We start from the raw sequence: 18,173 nt of genomic DNA, 5'->3' as shown, positions 1-18,173 counted from the left end.
AAAGAAAAAAGAATGAAAACAAATGAAGACAGCCTAAGAGACCTCTGGGACAACATTAAATGCAACAATATTTGCATTATAGGGGTCCCAGAGGAAGAGGAGAGAGAGAAAGGACGTGAGAAAATATCTGAAGAGATTATAGTCAAAAACTTCCCTAACATGGGAAAGGAAATAGCCACCCAAGTCCAGAAAGCACAGAGAGTCCCATACAGGATTTACCGAAGGAGAAACACACCGAAAAACACAGTAATCAAACTGGCAAAAATTAAAGACAAAGAAAAACTATTGAAAGCAGCAAGGGAAAAACGACAGATAATATACAAGGGAACTCTCATAGGTTAACAGCTGATTTCTCAGCAGAAACCCTACAAGCCAGAAGGGAGTGGCATGATATATTTAAAGTGATGAAAGGGAAGAACCTACAACTAAGATTACTCTACCCAGCATGATCTTATTCAGATTTGATGGAGAAATCCAAAGCTTTACAGGCAAGCAAAAGCTAAGAAAAGTCAGCACCACCAAACCAGCTCTACAACAAATGCTAAAGGAACTTCTTTAAGTGGCAAACACAAGAAAAGAAAAGAACCTACATAAACAAACCCAAAACAATTAAGAAAATGGTCATGGGGACATACATATCAATAGTTACCTTAAACGTGAATGGATTAAATGCTCCAACCAAAATACACAGGCTTGCTGAATGGATACAAAAATAAGACACATCTATATGCTGTCTACAAGAGACCCACTTCAGACCTAGGGACACATTCAGAATGAAAGTGAGACAATGGAAAAAGTTATTCCATGCAAATGGAAACCAAAAGAAAGCTGGAGTAGCAATACTCATATCAGATAAAATAGACTTTAAAATAAAGAATGTTACAAGAGACAAGGAAGGACAGTACATAATGATCAAGGGATCAATCCAAGAAGAAGGCATAACAATTATAAATATATATGCACCCAACATAGGAGCGCCTCAATACATAAGGCAACTGCTAACAACTATAAAAAAGGAAATCGACAGTAACACAATAATACTGGGGACTTTAACACCTCACTTACACCAATGGACAGATCATCCAAAATGAAAATAAATAAGGAAACAGAACCTTTAAATGACTTAATAGACCAGATAGATTTAATTGATATTCATATAACATTCCATCCAAAAACAGCACATCACACTTTCTTCTCAAGTAAGCATGGAACATTCTACAGGATAGATCACATCTTGTATCATAAATTAAGCCACAGTAATTCTAAGAAAATTGAAATCATATCAGGCATCTTTTCTGACCAAAACACTATGAGTTAGAAATGAATTACAGGGGAAAAAACATAAAAAAAACAAACACATGGAGGCTAAACAATATGTTACTAAATAAATAAGAGATCACTGAAGAAATCAAAGAGGAAATCAAAAAATACCTGGAGACAAATGACAATGAAAACACAACAATCCAAAACCTATGGGATACAGCAAAAGCAGTTCTAAGAGGGAAGTTTATAGCTTCACAAGCCTACTTCAAGAAACAAGAAAAATCTCAAATAAACAATCTAACCTTACACCTAAAGTAACTAGACAAAGAAGAACAGACAAAACCCAAAGTTAGCAAAAGGAATGAAATCATGAAGATCACAGCCCAAATAAATGAAATAGAAACAAAGAAAACAATAGCAAAGATCAATAAAACTAGAAGCTGGTTCTTTGAGAAGATAAACAAAATTGCTAAACCATTAGCCAGACTTATCAAGAAAGAGGGAGAGGACTCAAATCAATAAAATTAGAAATGAAAAAGGAGAAGTTACAACAGACATCACAGAAATACAAAGCATTCTGAGAGACTACTACAAGCAACTCTATGCCAAAAAAATGGACAACCTGGAAGAAATGGACAAATTCCTAGAAAGGTATAAACTTCCAAGACTGAACCAGAAAAAAATAGAAAATATGAACAGACCAATCACAGGTAATGAAATTGAAACTGTGATTTAAAATCTTCCAACAAACAAAAGTCCAGGACCAGATGGCTTCACAGGCGAATTCTATCAAACATTTAGAGAAGAGCTAACACTCATCCTTCTCAAACTCTTCCAAAAAACTGCAGTGGAAGGAACACTCCCAAACTCATTCCATGAGGCCACCATCACCCTGATACCAAAAGCAGGCAAAGGTACTACAAAAAAGAAAATTACAGACCAATATCACTGATGAATATAGATGCAAAAATCCTCAACAAAATGCTAGCAAACAGAATCCAACAACACATTAAAAGGATCATACACTATGATCAAGTGGGATTTATCCCAGGGATGCAGGCATTCTTCAGTATATGTAAATCAATCAATGTGATACACCATATTAACAAATTGAAGAATAAAAACCATATGATCATCTCGATAGATGCAGAAAAAGCTTTCGACAAAATTCAACACCCATTTATGGTAAAAACTCTCCAGAGAGTGGGCATAGAGGGAATCTACCTCAACAAAATAAAGGCCATATACAACAAAACCCACACCAAACATCATTCTCAAGGTGAAAAGCTGAAAGCATTTCCTCTAAGATCAGGATAAGACAAGGATGTCCACTCTCACCACTATTATTCAACATAGTTTTGGAAGTCGTACCCACGGCAATCAGCGAAGAAAAAGAAATAAAAAGAATACAAATTGGAAAAGAAGAAGTAAAACTGTCACTGTTTGCAGATGACGTGATACTATACATAGAGAATCCTAAAGATGCCACCAGAAAACTACTAGAGCTAATTAATGAATTTGGTAAAGTTGCAGGATACAAAATTTATGCACAGAAATCTCTTGCATTCCTCTACACTAATGATGAAAAATCTGAAAGAGAAATTAAGGAAACACTCCCATTTACCACTGCAACAAAAAGAATAAAATACTTAGGAATAAACCTACCTAGGGAGACAAAAGACCTGTATGCAGAAAACTATAAGACACTGATGAAAGAAATTAAAGATGATACCAACAGATGGAGAGATATACCATGTTCTGGGATTGGAAGAATCAATACTGTAAGAATGACTATACTACCCAAAGCAATCTACAGATTCAATGCAATCCCTATCAAATTACCAATGGCATTTTTTACGGAACTAGAACAAAAAATCTTAAACTTTGTATGGAAACACAAAAGACGCCGAATAGCCAAAGCAGTCTTGAGGGAAAAAAATGGAACTGGAGGAATCAGACTCCCTGGCTTCAGACTATACTACAAAGCTACAATAATCAAGATAATACGGTACTGGCATGAAAACTGAAACATAGATCAATGGAACAAGATACAAAGCCCAGAGATAAACCCACGCACCTATGGTCAACTAATCTATGACAAAGGAGGCAAGGATATACAATGGAGGAAAGGCAGTCTCTTCAATAAGTGGTGCTGGGAAAACTGGACAGCTACATGTAAAAGAATGAAATTAGAACACTCCCTAACACCATACACAAAAATAAACTCAAAATGGATTAGAGACCTAAATGTAAGACAGGACACTATAAAATTCTTAGAGGAAAACATAGGAAGAACACTCTTTGACATAAATCACAGCAAGATCTTTTTTGATCCACCTCCTAGAGTAATGGAAATAAAAACAAAAATAAACAAATGGGACCTAATGAAACCTCAAAGTTTTTGCACAGCAAAGGAAACCATAAACAAGACGAAAAGACAACCCTAAGAATGGGAGAAAATATTCGCAAACGAATCAATGGATAAGGGATTAATCTCCAAAATATATAAACAGCTCATGCAGTTCAATATTAAAGAAACAAACAACCCAATCCAAAAATGGGCAGAAGACCTAAATAGACATTTCTCCAAAGAAGACATACAGATGGCCAAGAAGCACATGAAAAGCTGCTCAACATCACTAATTATTAGAGAAATGCAAATCAAAACTACAATTAGGTATCACCTCACACCAGTTAGAATGGGCATCATCAGAAAATCTACAAACAATAAATGCTGGAGAGGGTGTGGAGAAAAGGAAACCCTCTTGCACTGTTGGTGGGAATGTAAATTGATACAGCCACAATGGAGAACAGTATGGAGGTTCCCTAAAAAACTAAAAAGAGAATTACCATGACACAGCAATCCCACTACTGGGCATATACCCAGAGAAAACCATAATTCAAAACGACACATGCACCCCAATGTTCACTGCAGCACCATTTACAATAGCCAGGTCACGGAAGCAACCTAAATGCCCATCGACAGACGAATGGCTAAAGAAGATGTGGTACATATATACAATGGAATATTACTCAGCCATATAAACAAACGAAATTGGGTCATTTGTTGAGATGTGGATGGACCTTGAGACTGTCATACAGAGTGAAGTAAGTCAGAAAGAAAAAAACAAATACAGTATATTAACGCATATATGTGGAACACAGAAAAATGGTACAGATGAACCAGTTTGAAGGGCAGAAATTGAGACACATATGTAGAGAACAAACGTATGGACACCAAGGTAGAAAGCGGCACGGGGGTGGGTGTGGTAGTGTGATGAACTGGGCGATTGGGATTGACATATATACACTGATGTGTATAAAATTGATGACTAATGAGGACCTGCTGTGTAAAAAAATAAATTAAATTAAATTTAAAAATTTAAAAAAAAAAGACTGAGTTCCAGCTGAAATATCTGCCACCATAACTGCTACCATAACCATCGCCATGGCTTTTCCAGTTACAAATATTTATCAAGCACAGTTTATAAGAACAGTATGGACTGGTGAAAATAGCATGGGTTTCAGAAATGGGTAGATAAAAATAATTAGGACTTACTATGGGCCAGGAACTGTTCTAAATGCTTTACCTATATTAACACATATAATACTCTCAACAGCCTGTGCAGTAAGGTAATTTGATTCAAGAAGTGCACACCTTTCCCTCATTTAATAGATAAGAAAACTGAGGTTCAGTGAGGTTAAGTAATTGCCCAAAAATCAAAGGTGATAGTAGAAATGGGATTCGGACCCACTTCTACTGTGTCTGATCAAAAATCTATCCTCTTATCCACTGAACTAGGCTACCTTAATACTCATATTTGATTTTTTTAAAAAACCCATAATCCACTTCTAATTCCTTTGTCCTTTTTTTAAAAAAATAAAAATAGCGGAAAGAATCATAGAATCCCTCATAGAAGAACTAAATCTTGAGCGACACCTAAGAATTCAACAGTGAGACTGGGGGTGGGGAGATTTTCCAAGCTGAGGGAACAGTATTTTTGAGGGTCTAGAGGCATAAAACAACAGGGCATGATTAAGATATTTAAACAGGGCTTCCCTGGTGGTGCGGTGGCTGGGAGTCTGCCTGCCGATTCAGGGTATGTGGGTTTGTGCCCCAGTCTGGGAGGATCCCACATGCCACGGAGCGTCTGGGCCCGTGAGCCATGGCCGCTGGGCCTGCGCGTCCGGAGCCTGTGCTCCGCGGTGGGAGGGGCCGTGGCAGTGGGAGGGCCGCGGCAGTGGGAGGCCTGCGTACCAAAAAAAAAAAAGATTTTATAAACAATTAAGAGTGGATGGACTGCAATGAACAATTGGGAAATGGAATTTTTAAAAATACTTAGGAATAAATTTAAGAAGTGTAAAACTTATATACTAAAAATTCTAAAACAGTGCTGAAAGATAGTAAAAAAAATCTAGGTAAGTGGAGAAAATATCCCATGTTCATGAATAGGAAGGCTCAACATTGTTAAGATGGTAATACTCCCCAAACTGCTTTATAGGTTCAGTGCAATCCTCATCAGAATCCTAGCTGACTTCTTTGAAAATTGACAAGCTGATTCTAAAATTCATATGGAATTTCACGGTACCCAGGATAGCCAAAATAATCTTAAATAAGAAGAACAAAGTAGGATTTGTGCTTTCTGATTTCAAAACTTACTACAAAGCAACAGTAAATAAGACATTTTGGTACTGGCATAAGAATAAACATATGTATCAATGGAAAAGAACTGAGAGTTCAGAAATGAACCCTTACATTTATGGTCTACTGATCTTTAGCAACAGTGCCAAGAGCATTCAATGGGGAAAGAATAGTCTTTTCAAACAAAGGGTGTGGAACAACTAGATAACCGCACACAAAAGGATGAAACTGAACCCTTACTTTACATCATATCAAAAAATTAACTCAAAATGGATCAAAGACCTAAATGTAGGAGCTAAAACTATAAAACTCTTAGAAGAAAACATGGGGGTAAAATCTTTATGGCACTGAATTTGGCAAAGGATTCTTAGATATGACACCAAAAGCATGAGCAATGAAAGAAAAAAAATAGACTGGACTTCATCAAAATTAAAAACAATTATGCTTTAAAGCACACCATCAGGAAAATGAAAAAGCGACCCACAGAAAAAGAGAAAATATATTCTATTCTCATTATTCGCAGTAATTATGTTCTATAAAGTCACCACAATTACTATATTGGTAAATATTGAACCATTGCCCCTAAGGGAAATACAGGATTAGGTTACTGTGAGCCTCTGGTCACAACATTTTTGTCAACCAATCAACACATAACCTTGTTTTACGTCTGTTACTGCTTAAAGACACCTTATTTAATACATACGGTATTGTTGATTCACTAATGTTGAACTCATGACCAACAGGACTATAACTTATGCCTGAATGAGGCTCACCTAACATATGTATTTTCTCCATAAGGCACATCACAGCCTTCTTGTGCTTAGGGACACTAGACAGCATTTCAGCACTATGCTTGGGAGAATTTAAACAGCAAACTGACCAATGAAAAGCACATACAAAAGAACATTCTATCCTACCGAGAGTGCTAGTTTTCAATCCTTAGCATAACCACATGAAACCCCCTTTATAACACATTTCCCCCTCCGTGTTCACTTCAGTGAATTTTTTCACTGGTGTGTGTTCTCTGTCTGACAAACAGACTCATTTTTGTTTTTTAAAGTCCTTTTGATCTTTATTTTATTATTTGGCAACCCTTACCCACACTCTTGGGCTCCCATTCCTCTCATTTCTTATCACATTTGCCTCTCTTCTTGCACCTTCATTCTTTCCTTCCTTCTAATTTATAATCCGCTCCTAGAATTCCCAAACAAGGGATCTCAGGACTGCTATCATCACAAACCATAGTTCTCTTTCTTTTGCTCAACACCTTCACCTACTGAGCTCTATTCACATCCATCCCAGTGTCTGGAATGTCTTCCTACCTCCCATTGGCATCTTCACCTGTTGAAATCCAGCCAGTATTTAGAAGCCCACTTTAAATTGCCTGGGAAAGTACTGCCTCACAAAGAAGCCCTCCCAGGACTTCCCTGGTGGCACAGTGGTTAAGAATCCGCCTGTCAATACAGGGGACACAGGTTCGAGACCTGGTCTGGGAAGAACCCACATGCCATAGAGCAACTAAGCCTGTGTACCACAACTACTGAGCCTGCACTGTAGAGCCCATGAGCCACAACTACTGAGCCCACGTGCCACAACCACTGAAGCCCGCACACCTAGAGCCCGTGCTCCGCAACAAGAGAAGCCACCACAATGAGAAGCCCGTGCACCACAACAAAGAGTAGCCCCTGCTCGCTGCAATTAGAGAGAGCCAGCGTGCAGCAATGAAGACCCAATGCAGCCAAAAATAAATAAATAAATAAATAAATTTTATTTTAAAAAAATACACTTTAAGAAGCCCTCCCAATAACCTTGGTTCTCTTAAAATCTTTGCTTGTAATTTTCTCATGTCATTTGTTACTTTCCATCAGGGGCTTCAGCTATTCATAGTATTCAATTAATATTCATATAAGACAGAAAGCTCTTTGAAATTCAGGATATTTATGAGCAAAAGATAAGTTCTCCATAGCCATCCCAGAGTAAACTTCAGCTACATTTATTTGGCCTTTGAGCTCTTCTACTTTTTGCATTTTATATATATATATATATATACACACACACACACACACACACATATATATACATGTATATATATGTATATATAGCGCTTCATATTTAAAAACATTTTTCAATGTAATTTCTCATTTAGTCCTCAGAAGAATTCTGAAAGATAATTATTTTTATTAGTTCTATTTTACAGATGAAGGAACTTAGAGTTAAGGGGCCTGATGAATGTCATACAATGATAACTAGTTGATCCAGTTTGCAAACCCCACTCACTACTTTCTGCTGATGGGGTCGTCAATAAAAACTGGGGCATTCTATGGGATACCTTACTAAAGTGGTTGGCAAAGCCATGCACTCAGTACTTCTTCTTCATTGTGCTACAGAATTTGACAATGTTATAGTCTTTAGCACCCTGGATTTCCCTATTAACAAACCACCTAGTAATATCCTGCACTCTGGCTGGTTAAAATCAGCTCACATTTCCTCAAGTTGACATTTATTTATTTATTTTTTACTCAAAGAAAGGGAGGTTTATTATTAGGATGCAAAGATAGCTCATGGAAACTAGGACCAGGAAACAGAACCAGGCCCCGAGAAGGAACTTCCAGATTAGGGACAATTATGAACCATCTCTCGGGATCTGGAGCTCTCAGTTCAAATTCTCAAAAGTGAAGATCTGACTAAGTTGACATTTAATATCTACGTAATTCTAGTGAGTTGTCTAGTCTATTGATGAATCCATCTCAAAGTCACAGGATGCTGAAAACTAACAAAGAAGAGACAGAGGCAATCTCCAAAAACAAACATCTCTATTTCATGGGCAAAGGTCATACAGACAGGCTGACAATTCCTTGATAATATCCCATCTGATAATGATGGGAAGAGACAAAGTAGGAAGACATGGCAAAACACTATAATGACAGAACAGATTTTTCCTCTAATTTATGAAAACCTATTCAAAATGTGTCATTCTGAGGATCTTGAAAACACATGTGGCCTCATTTCTATGAGTCCAGCCTGGAATCATGGAATCCACAAATCAACTCTGCGATTCTTAACCCAGATAGGCCTTTATCTTCTTATAAACTGCTCTAAGATTCTAAAGGAACACAAGTTCCCATAAATAGGGTCTTGGCAAGAACAATGCCTCTCATTTAAGAAATTCTGTTCTTCTCAGCTATACTTTAAGTTTCCTGTGGTTGGGGACTAGTTTGTAAATCTTCTAATATCTCTCCTTAGCATCTCACTGCGTTGTACAGACAATGCCTAGTGAATGTTCCTTGCCTTGAATTAGATTAATTCAAACAGAAAAGTTGACAAAGAAGACAATTCTACATTCAGCATAGATACGACAATGTACTTATCAAGAAGTTAGGTCTAAACAGTGCTCTGTATTAGAGAGGGAAGATTTGATTCTTGTTCTGATCCCTTCACCTATTCCTGTGTATTTGCAGGTAGCAGATTAACAGAAATCCCTTCCACATATGAGAAAACTGATGCACATGATTTAATTTCTAAAAATTTTATACAGAAAAATATTTAACAGCTTATCAGAATATTAGTTATCCTACACATGGTACATTTAGACTACTTGCTTAATTTGTGACAAATAATTTTTAAATAAGAATTATTCATACATACTTAAAAAAAAGAAATGTTATGTTTTCCTTCTGGGATTTTTTTAAATTATTTAATTTACTAAACAATAAAATGCCCTAATGGTTTAAGCCAAACACTCTTCTTTGGCTCCCAAATGTTTTCAGAAATAACTTTTTCCTTGTTAATTTCTAAATCTTGGCTGCATTTCCCACTAATTTCAAACATATGTCATATACGAAATATGTTATTTTTCCAAGCCTAATTTTGGCAGGAGGGGATTTTTAGAACTGGCGTAGAAAGATTCGGGGACAAACAAACAGGACAGCTTGAAGCTGCCACAACTCCATAATGACTTTATCTTTTTCATCTATCTCCAGATCCACAAAGGCAAGGGCAATTATGAGGGATGAGTGGGCTCTGATAAAATTTCAACATGAGGTAAAACATACCTTGAAGCTTTATATCTTACCCTATAACTTGCTTTCCAAAAAGAATCACTCACTCATAGTAATAACTTTTGTAGGATATAAGATGTGAAGTGAACCTAAGACCCTGAAATCCTGATATTATCACTCTGGTTCCCTGACATTTACAGTCAAAAGGAATAAACAGGTAAAGCAATGTAAAAAGTTCTTCTTAACCTTCAAAAGATTCACTAAACTGATATCATTTGGAAAGCAACAGACATTTCCTATTGCATAAAATCTATTTACTCTAAAACTGATTTTGTGAGGAACTACTAAGTACTCAATAGATAAAAAGAATGTGAATTCATCAGAACTATCTAGATCAGTACTTGAGGACTAAGACATACTCTAAGGCACACGTTTTTTCCCTTATAAACACTGATTCTTCCTTACACGAGGTAAGTAGGAAGAAAGCTAGTGTAATAAAAAGAAACCTTGTCTGGAGGCATGAAACAGGGTTCTAGTCCCAATTCCACCCTGTTCTAAAAGAGTTGATTGAGTGCAATGGCCATAATTATTCACCCCTCCCTATATCTACAACATTTAAAATGTTACTTTGTATTTCATCAATAGATAGAGTCTATTTTGTCAACCCTTGTGACTTGCTTAGCTAATAAAATGCAAAGGAAGAGACATTTTCGCCAGTTCCAAACCAAGGCCTCCAGAGATATGGTACACTTTCTGTGCTCTGCTACCCCACACCCGTTTCATCACAAGAACATGCCTGAGCTAGTCTGCTGGAGAATGAGACACATGGAACAGAGGTAAACCAGTGCAGTGACCCAGGTGAGGCCCTAGACACATGAGCAAGCAGAGCCAAGATTAGCAAAGTCAAATAGCCAATTCACAGCTGACCGTAGACATGTGAGTGAGCCTCACCAGGCCCAGTTCAAATCAGCAGAAACCACCGGCTGAGTTACAGACAGCTAGTCTAAGCTTCTGGTTGCCATTCTAAGATTCTAAATTTGAATTTTTTTTAATGTAGCAATATCTAACTGGTACCTCTAGCCTACTCAAGGGACCCCCTTGCTAAACTAACAGAATAGTGCAGGTAATTAATAGCAAGTATCTTTGAGAAATCTATCTATGTAAATTACTACTAATAAATCTAAGTTTTAGGACAGTGTTAAAATAAAAGTCTACAAATGGTTTGTTGCTTATAAAGACCTGCATGTTCTCTATCAGAATTAAGTATTAAATTTTGGCCCAAATGTGAAAACTGGCTCAGTTACAGATCAGCACATGGCACGTATTCAAATACCAAGAGGAGGTTGATTCAAAGATTTGAAAAGGTTTAAAAATTCAAACAATAAAATTATTTTTGTATGTCATTGATTTTTAAATAAAGAGATTATTTTAGCAACTTAATTGTTCAATTCAATTTTTAAAAACTTGCTTTCACTTAGACTTATTGTACTTTTAAATTTCCCTTAGACTTAGTTTTAAATGGCATCTAGCTGGCTGCTGCTCTCTTCTCCAAAAATATCTAAAAGGACCCAGAAAAAAAAGATTAAAAACAGCAACACTAAAAACTGACTAACTATTGTCTAAATTTGGAGGGAATTTCCTTTAACTATTAAACCAATGGAGCTTAAATGAGCAAAGCAGGCAATGAATGATCCATGCATCACTCTGAAAACAAGGATGGCCCACCTAAAGGGTGAAGAATTTTCTTTCTCACCCACTCTCTGACCCTCTGGCTTGGAGAGGCATGCTTATATCCAACCAGAAAAAAATGATTAACTACATCTCAACTGAGTGAAAAGAGGTATGATAAAACCATAATACTGTTTCCACTTTCCCTCCTCAGACTCCCCAACATCTTTTTATATCCTGCAACATCCAAAAAATATGAAGACAGAGAAGGCAAAGAGCACATGAGGATCAGAAGTCACACATTATATCTAGGTGGTGTGACCCACCTAGTTTTATCTAGTAGGAAGAAGAGACTAGAAGAACTACTTCTAGTACTACTACTTTTAAAAGTTTAATTTAGGAGACTAATATATACTTTATTAACTCAGATTGCCAGAGAATCAGACTTGGGGCTAAGAGGTGATACTATCATGATTTAGTTAGAACCAATTTGGTAAATGCCTACCATCTAGACACTAGAATTTACACCAGAAACTAAGTATATCTAGCCACAATGTAGTTAAATATGAGTCAGTCAACTCCCAAGTCAACAATAAGAAAATATCTTTACATATACTGTGTTAACAGATACTAGATTCGATATTATATTTCAAGAAGAAATTTTTAAAAAGAAAATAATTATTGAAATAAAGCCAGTAGACTTCCACTTCAGGGAATGTGGAGTAGACGTACTTTTCCCTAATTCTCCTGCTAATAGGTACAAGTAAAATATACAGGATACGTTTTATACAAAACAAATATAAAAGCACTCTGAAAGAGAAGAGAAAACAAGACAGACCAGCTAGGGACCTCAGGATTGAAGGAAAGACCTGATGGTGAGTGAGCTTCCTTGGTTTTCCTATTGCCTCATATATCCCAAATTTGGAGCTGAAGAATCTGAAAGCCAGAGAATGCCAAAAGAAATCCATACCAAGACAAAACATAGTTAAACTTCTGAAAACTAAAGACAAAACAAAAATCTTCAAAGCAGCTGGGAAATGATACAGCTATAAGAGGGAAACAATTCAAATGACAGTGGATTTCTTATCAGAAATCATGGTGACCACAAGGAAGTGGCACATTTTTTCAAGAATCAAAATAACGTAGTTTTGAAATCAGAATCCTATATTCAGTGAAAATATCTTTCAGGAATAAAGGGAAAATCAATATATTCTCAAAGGAAAGAAAACTAAAATAATTTGTTGCCAGCAGATACACCCTTTAAAAATGGCTAAAAGCCATTATCTAAATGAAATCAAATGATTAAAGTAGGAATCATGAAACATCAGGAATGTCTTCTTGAAAGAAGACAGTAAGTAAAAATATTGATAGAATCAAACTAGAAATCAATAAAAGATAACAGGAAAATCTCCAAACACTTGGAATCTAAATAACACACTTCTGAATAAACTGTGGATTAAAAGGAAGTCTCAAAGGGAATCATAAAAAATAAACTGAATGAAAGAAAATAAAAATGTCTGAAATTTTATGAGACAAAATTAAAGCATTGCTGTGAGGGAAAATGACAGTACTAAATGCACACATCAGAAAAGAGAAAAAGTCCAAATCAATTATCTAAGTTCCCAACCCAAGAACCTAGAAAAAGAAGAGCAAAAGAAACCAAAGCAACCATAGGAAGAAAACAATAAAAATAAGAGCAAAAAATCAATGAAACAGAAAAAAAAAATAGAGAAAATCAGTGAAACGAAGAGCTGGTCCTTTGAAAAGATCAATAACATTGCCAATGTACTAACAGGAATGATAAAGAAAAGAAAGAAAGATGACACAAATTTTAATATCATTAACGAAACAGAGGACATAAGTACAGATCCTATAGATATCAAACAGATAATAAGGAAATACTATAAATAACTCTACACACATAAATATGACAATTTAGATGAAATGGACCAGTTCCTCAAAAAATCACAAATTATTACAACTTATTCACTATGAAATATTAGATGAATAACCCTATAACTAATAAGGAACTTGAATTATAATTTTTAAATGTCCATAAAAGAAATCTCCAGGCCCAGATGATTGTTCTGGAGAACTCAATAAAACATGTAAAGAAGAATTAATACCAATTCTACACAAGCTTTTACAGAAAACAGCAGAGGAGAGAGCACTTCTCGGTTCACTTTATGAAGTTAGTATTACTCTGATACAAAACCAAACAGATCAAGCACACAAAAAAGAAGACTACAGACCAATACCCCGCATGAGTATAGGAGCAAAAATCCTTAACAAAATATTAACAAATAGAATTCAGCAGTTAAGAAAAAAAAAAAGAATTATACTTCATGACTAAGTGGAAATTATTCCAAGAATGAAAGCCTGGCTCAGTATTTTAAAAATCTATAACAGGCTAATAAAAATCACAGCATCGGGGCTTCCCTAGTGGCACAGTGGTTGAGAGTCCGCCTGCCGATGCAGGGGACATGGGTTTGTGCCCCGGTCCGGGAGGATCCCACATGCCGCGGAGCGGCTGGGCCCGTGAGCCATGGCCGCTGAGCCTGCACGTCCGGAGCCTGTGCTCCGCAACGGGAGAGGCCACAACAGTGAGAGGCCCGTGTACCGCAAAAAAAAAAAAAAAAAAAAAAATCACAGCATCATATTAGTCAATGCAGAAAAACATTTGACAAAATTCACATCCATTCATGTTTTCAAAAAAAACTCTCAGAAAAACAGACAAAGGAGGGAGCTTCCTTAACTTGATAAAGAGCATCTACCAAAAACTACTAACATAATACTTACGGTGAAAGACTAAGATCAGGAGCAAAGGATATCCACGTACCTCACTCTTACTCAACATAGTAAAGGAAACTCCAACCAGTGCAGGAAGCAAAAACAGTGAAGAGAGATCAGAAAGAAAGAAATTATCTATATTTGCAGATGATATGATTGTGTACACAGACAATCCCAATGAACCAAAAGAAAACTCCTAGAATGAATAAATGAGCTCAGCAAGGTCACAGGATTCAAAATAAACATTTTTTGGTATTTTTAAATAAGAGCAGTGAGTATGTGAATCCCAAAATTAAAAGCAGAATTCTACTTACAATTTCTCAAGAAAAAATACAGGACTTGCATGCTGAAAACTAAAAAACACTGATGAGAGAATTCAAAGAATATCTGAATAAATGAAAAGATGTAACAAGTTCATGGACTGGAAGCTCACTGTGGTAAAGATGTTATTTCTCTCTGACTTGATGCACTAGCGTAACACAATTCCTATCAAAATCCCAGCAAGATTTCTTATAGACAATATTATTCTAAAATATATATGGAAAGGTAAAAGAACTAGAATAGCTAAAACAATTTTGAAAAAGAAGAAAAAAGTGGTAGGGATCACTCTACCTGATTGCAAATTTTGTTACACACTTTTACAATTAACCCTTAAACAATGTGGGCATTAAGGGTGTCGATCCCCATACAGTTGAAAGTCTGCATATAATCTGCAGTTAGCCCTCTGTATCTTTGGTTCTTCATTCTCAGATCTGCAGATAATGTACTATTGTAGTACATATTTATTGAAAAAATCCATGTATAAGTGGACCAGTGCAATTCAAACTTGTGTTGTTCAAAGATCAACTGTATATATATATGTATACATATGTGTGTATGTATATACATATATGTGTGTGTATGTGTGTGTATATATATATATATGACCATATACAACATTCAAGACTGTGTGTGGCACTGATGGAGGAAGAAACACATAGATCAATGATGCAGAATAGACAACCCAGAAATAAACTCACACATATATGTCCAACTGATTTTGACAAAGTATAAGAACAATTCAGTGGAGTAAAAACAGCTTTTCAACAACAAATGGTGCTGGAACAAGTGGACATTCATGACTAAAAAAACATAAAACAAACAAACCAAAAAAGCAGAACCTTAACGTACATCTCATAGCTTATATAAAACTTACTCAAAATGGATCACAGACTTAAATGTAAAATATACAACTATAAGGACTTCCCTGGTGGTCCAGTGGGTAAGACTCCGTGCTCCCAATGCAGGGAGCCTGGGTTTGATCCCTGGTTGGGGAACTAGATCCCACATGCATGCCACAACTAAGAATCCACATGCTGCAACTAAGAAGTCTGCATGCCACCACTAAGAAGCCCACATGTTGGGACTTCCCTGGTGGCGTAGTGGTTAAGAATCTGCCTGCCAATGCAGGCAGGGGACACGGGTTCGAGCCCTGGTCTGGGAACTAAGCCCATGTGCCACAACTACTGAGCCTGCGCTATAGAGCCCATGAGCCACAACAACTGAAGCTCATGTGCCTAGAGCCCATGCTCCACAAGAGAAGCCACAATGAAGAGTAGAAGCAATAAGAAGCCCGCAGGCCACAATGAAGAGTAGTCCCTGCTTGCCGCAACTAGAGAAAGCCCATGTGCAGCAACGAAGACCCAATGCAGCCAAAAATAAAAATAAATTTATTAAAAAAAAAGAAGCCCACATGCCACAACTAAGACCCAGTGCAACCTAAATAAATAATAGATAGATAAATAAGTAAGTACATACAATATTTAAATATATATATAAAAATAGGAGAAAGTCTTTGGAATCTAAAGATAGGCAAAGAGTTCACACATTTGACACGAAGGGCATGATGCATAACAGAAAAAAAATAAGTTGAACTTCCATCAAAATTAAAAAACTTTTGCTCTGCAAAAGAACCTAATGAGAGGATAAAAAGACAAGGTACAGATAGGATGAAAATATCTGCAAACTACATATGTAACATAGAAGTAGTATCTAAAATATATTAAGAACTCAGAAAACTCAACGATAAAACATTAAATAATCCAATTAGAACATGGGCAAAAGACATGAAGAAACTTTTCACAAAAGAGATATACAGATGGCTAATAAGCATATGAAAAGATGTTCAACATTATTAGTCACTCAAAAAATAAAAATTAAAATCACAATGAGATATCACTATACAACCATCAGAGAAAATAGTGACAACATCAAATGCTGACAAGGATGCAGAGGAGGTGAACTAATGCATTGCTGGTGGAAACGTAAAATGGTACAAACACTTTGAAAAAGAAATAACATGCAACTACCATACAACCTATCAATTGCATTCCCGGGGATTTATCCCAGAGAAATGAAGATTATGTTCACCCAAAAACCTATACACAAATGCTCATAGCAGCTTTATAGCTCAAAACTGGAAACAACCCAAATGTCTTCCAAAAGGTGAACGGTTAAGCAAACTGTGGTTTATTTACCATGGCATACTACTCAGCAATAAAAAGGATCAAACTACTGATACAACATTTTGGATGAATCTCCATAGACTTAAGATGAATGAAAAAAAAAGTCAATCCCAAAAGATTACATATTATATGACTCCATTTATATAACAGTCTTGAAATGACAAAATTACAGAAATTATAGTAGTTGCTAAGAGTTAACAGTGCTGAGTGAGATAGAAGTGGGTATGTATATAAAAGGGCAACCTGAGAGATTCTCGTGGTGATAAAAATGATCTGTATATTGAGTGTATCAATGTCAATATCCTGTACTATAGTTTTGCAAGATATTATCACTGGGTCAAACTTGGCAAAGTATATACATGGGAGATCTCTCCATATTATTTCTTACAAATGCAGGTGAATCTACAACTACTGCAAAATTTTAAAGTTTAACTAAAATAAAACAAGATTAAAATTTTGGAAAAAAAATCTGTGATGTTCCAGAATATTTCATAGTAGTGAAGACTTCTATTACTAAATTTAAAAAGAAGTGTTAATAAATAAGGCATGTAATTCAAGATTTTCAACTTTATGCAGTGGCAGTATTATAGCCAATGAGGTTTATCTGAGGCACAATTATTGATAATCGAAAAGAATTTGGGGGTAATAAAACAATAAAACAAACTTAAGAAACAGGAGACATTAAAAATAAGCATAAAAATAATGAATAAGTAACTATAGGAACTGTTGAATTAACTTTTGTAGATCTAAGGAAAGAAAAATTATAATAAAATGGACAAATTTCAGTAACAAAAGTTACTAAAAATATAAATTTAAAGCTTAGAAAGGAGAAAATGGATTTTTTTTAAGAAAACAGAGACAATTAAAATAGAAAATACATAAGAAAATACATAAGATTACATTTCAACCAAAATTTGAAAAAGTTGATAAAACACAAATTGCCTGGGAAAATACAAGCAAAATTAATTTAAGAAACAAAAATTTGAAATGCATTTTCAGCTATAAGTGGTGCACAGTAAAAGACTAACCTTGCCCTAAAACCAGTCTTGCCTTTTTTCCCTCAACTCCTCGAAGGTAACCTCTAAACCTCTGGCATATCCTGCCTGATAAGAATGTTTTTGTTTACCTGGGGTCCTTGGGTCATGCCACATAGTCTCTGCTAATAGTATGATTTATGGTTGGGGGAGGGTGCTTTGGGCCACATGGCAGCAGATAAGGAGCTCTGGAGGAGCTACAGACTAAGATCAGTCACACAGATGGTCAACCATGTCTACATGACCAAGGCCAGGTGAAAACTGGACACCAAGG

General features: G+C 36.0%; 1 pseudogene; it reads left to right on the top strand.

The window, feature by feature from the left end:
• Window positions 1–17,429: 17,429 nt before the first annotated feature.
• LOC117312859 (U4 spliceosomal RNA) lies at window positions 17,430–17,503 on the top strand (annotated as a pseudogene).
• The last annotated feature ends 670 nt before the right edge of the window (window positions 17,504–18,173 follow it).

Source organism: Tursiops truncatus, chromosome 6, assembly GCF_011762595.2.
Source record: "Tursiops truncatus isolate mTurTru1 chromosome 6, mTurTru1.mat.Y, whole genome shotgun sequence".
Lineage (NCBI taxonomy): Eukaryota > Metazoa > Chordata > Mammalia > Artiodactyla > Delphinidae > Tursiops > Tursiops truncatus.
This window is presented reverse-complemented; position numbering and strand designations above follow the sequence as displayed.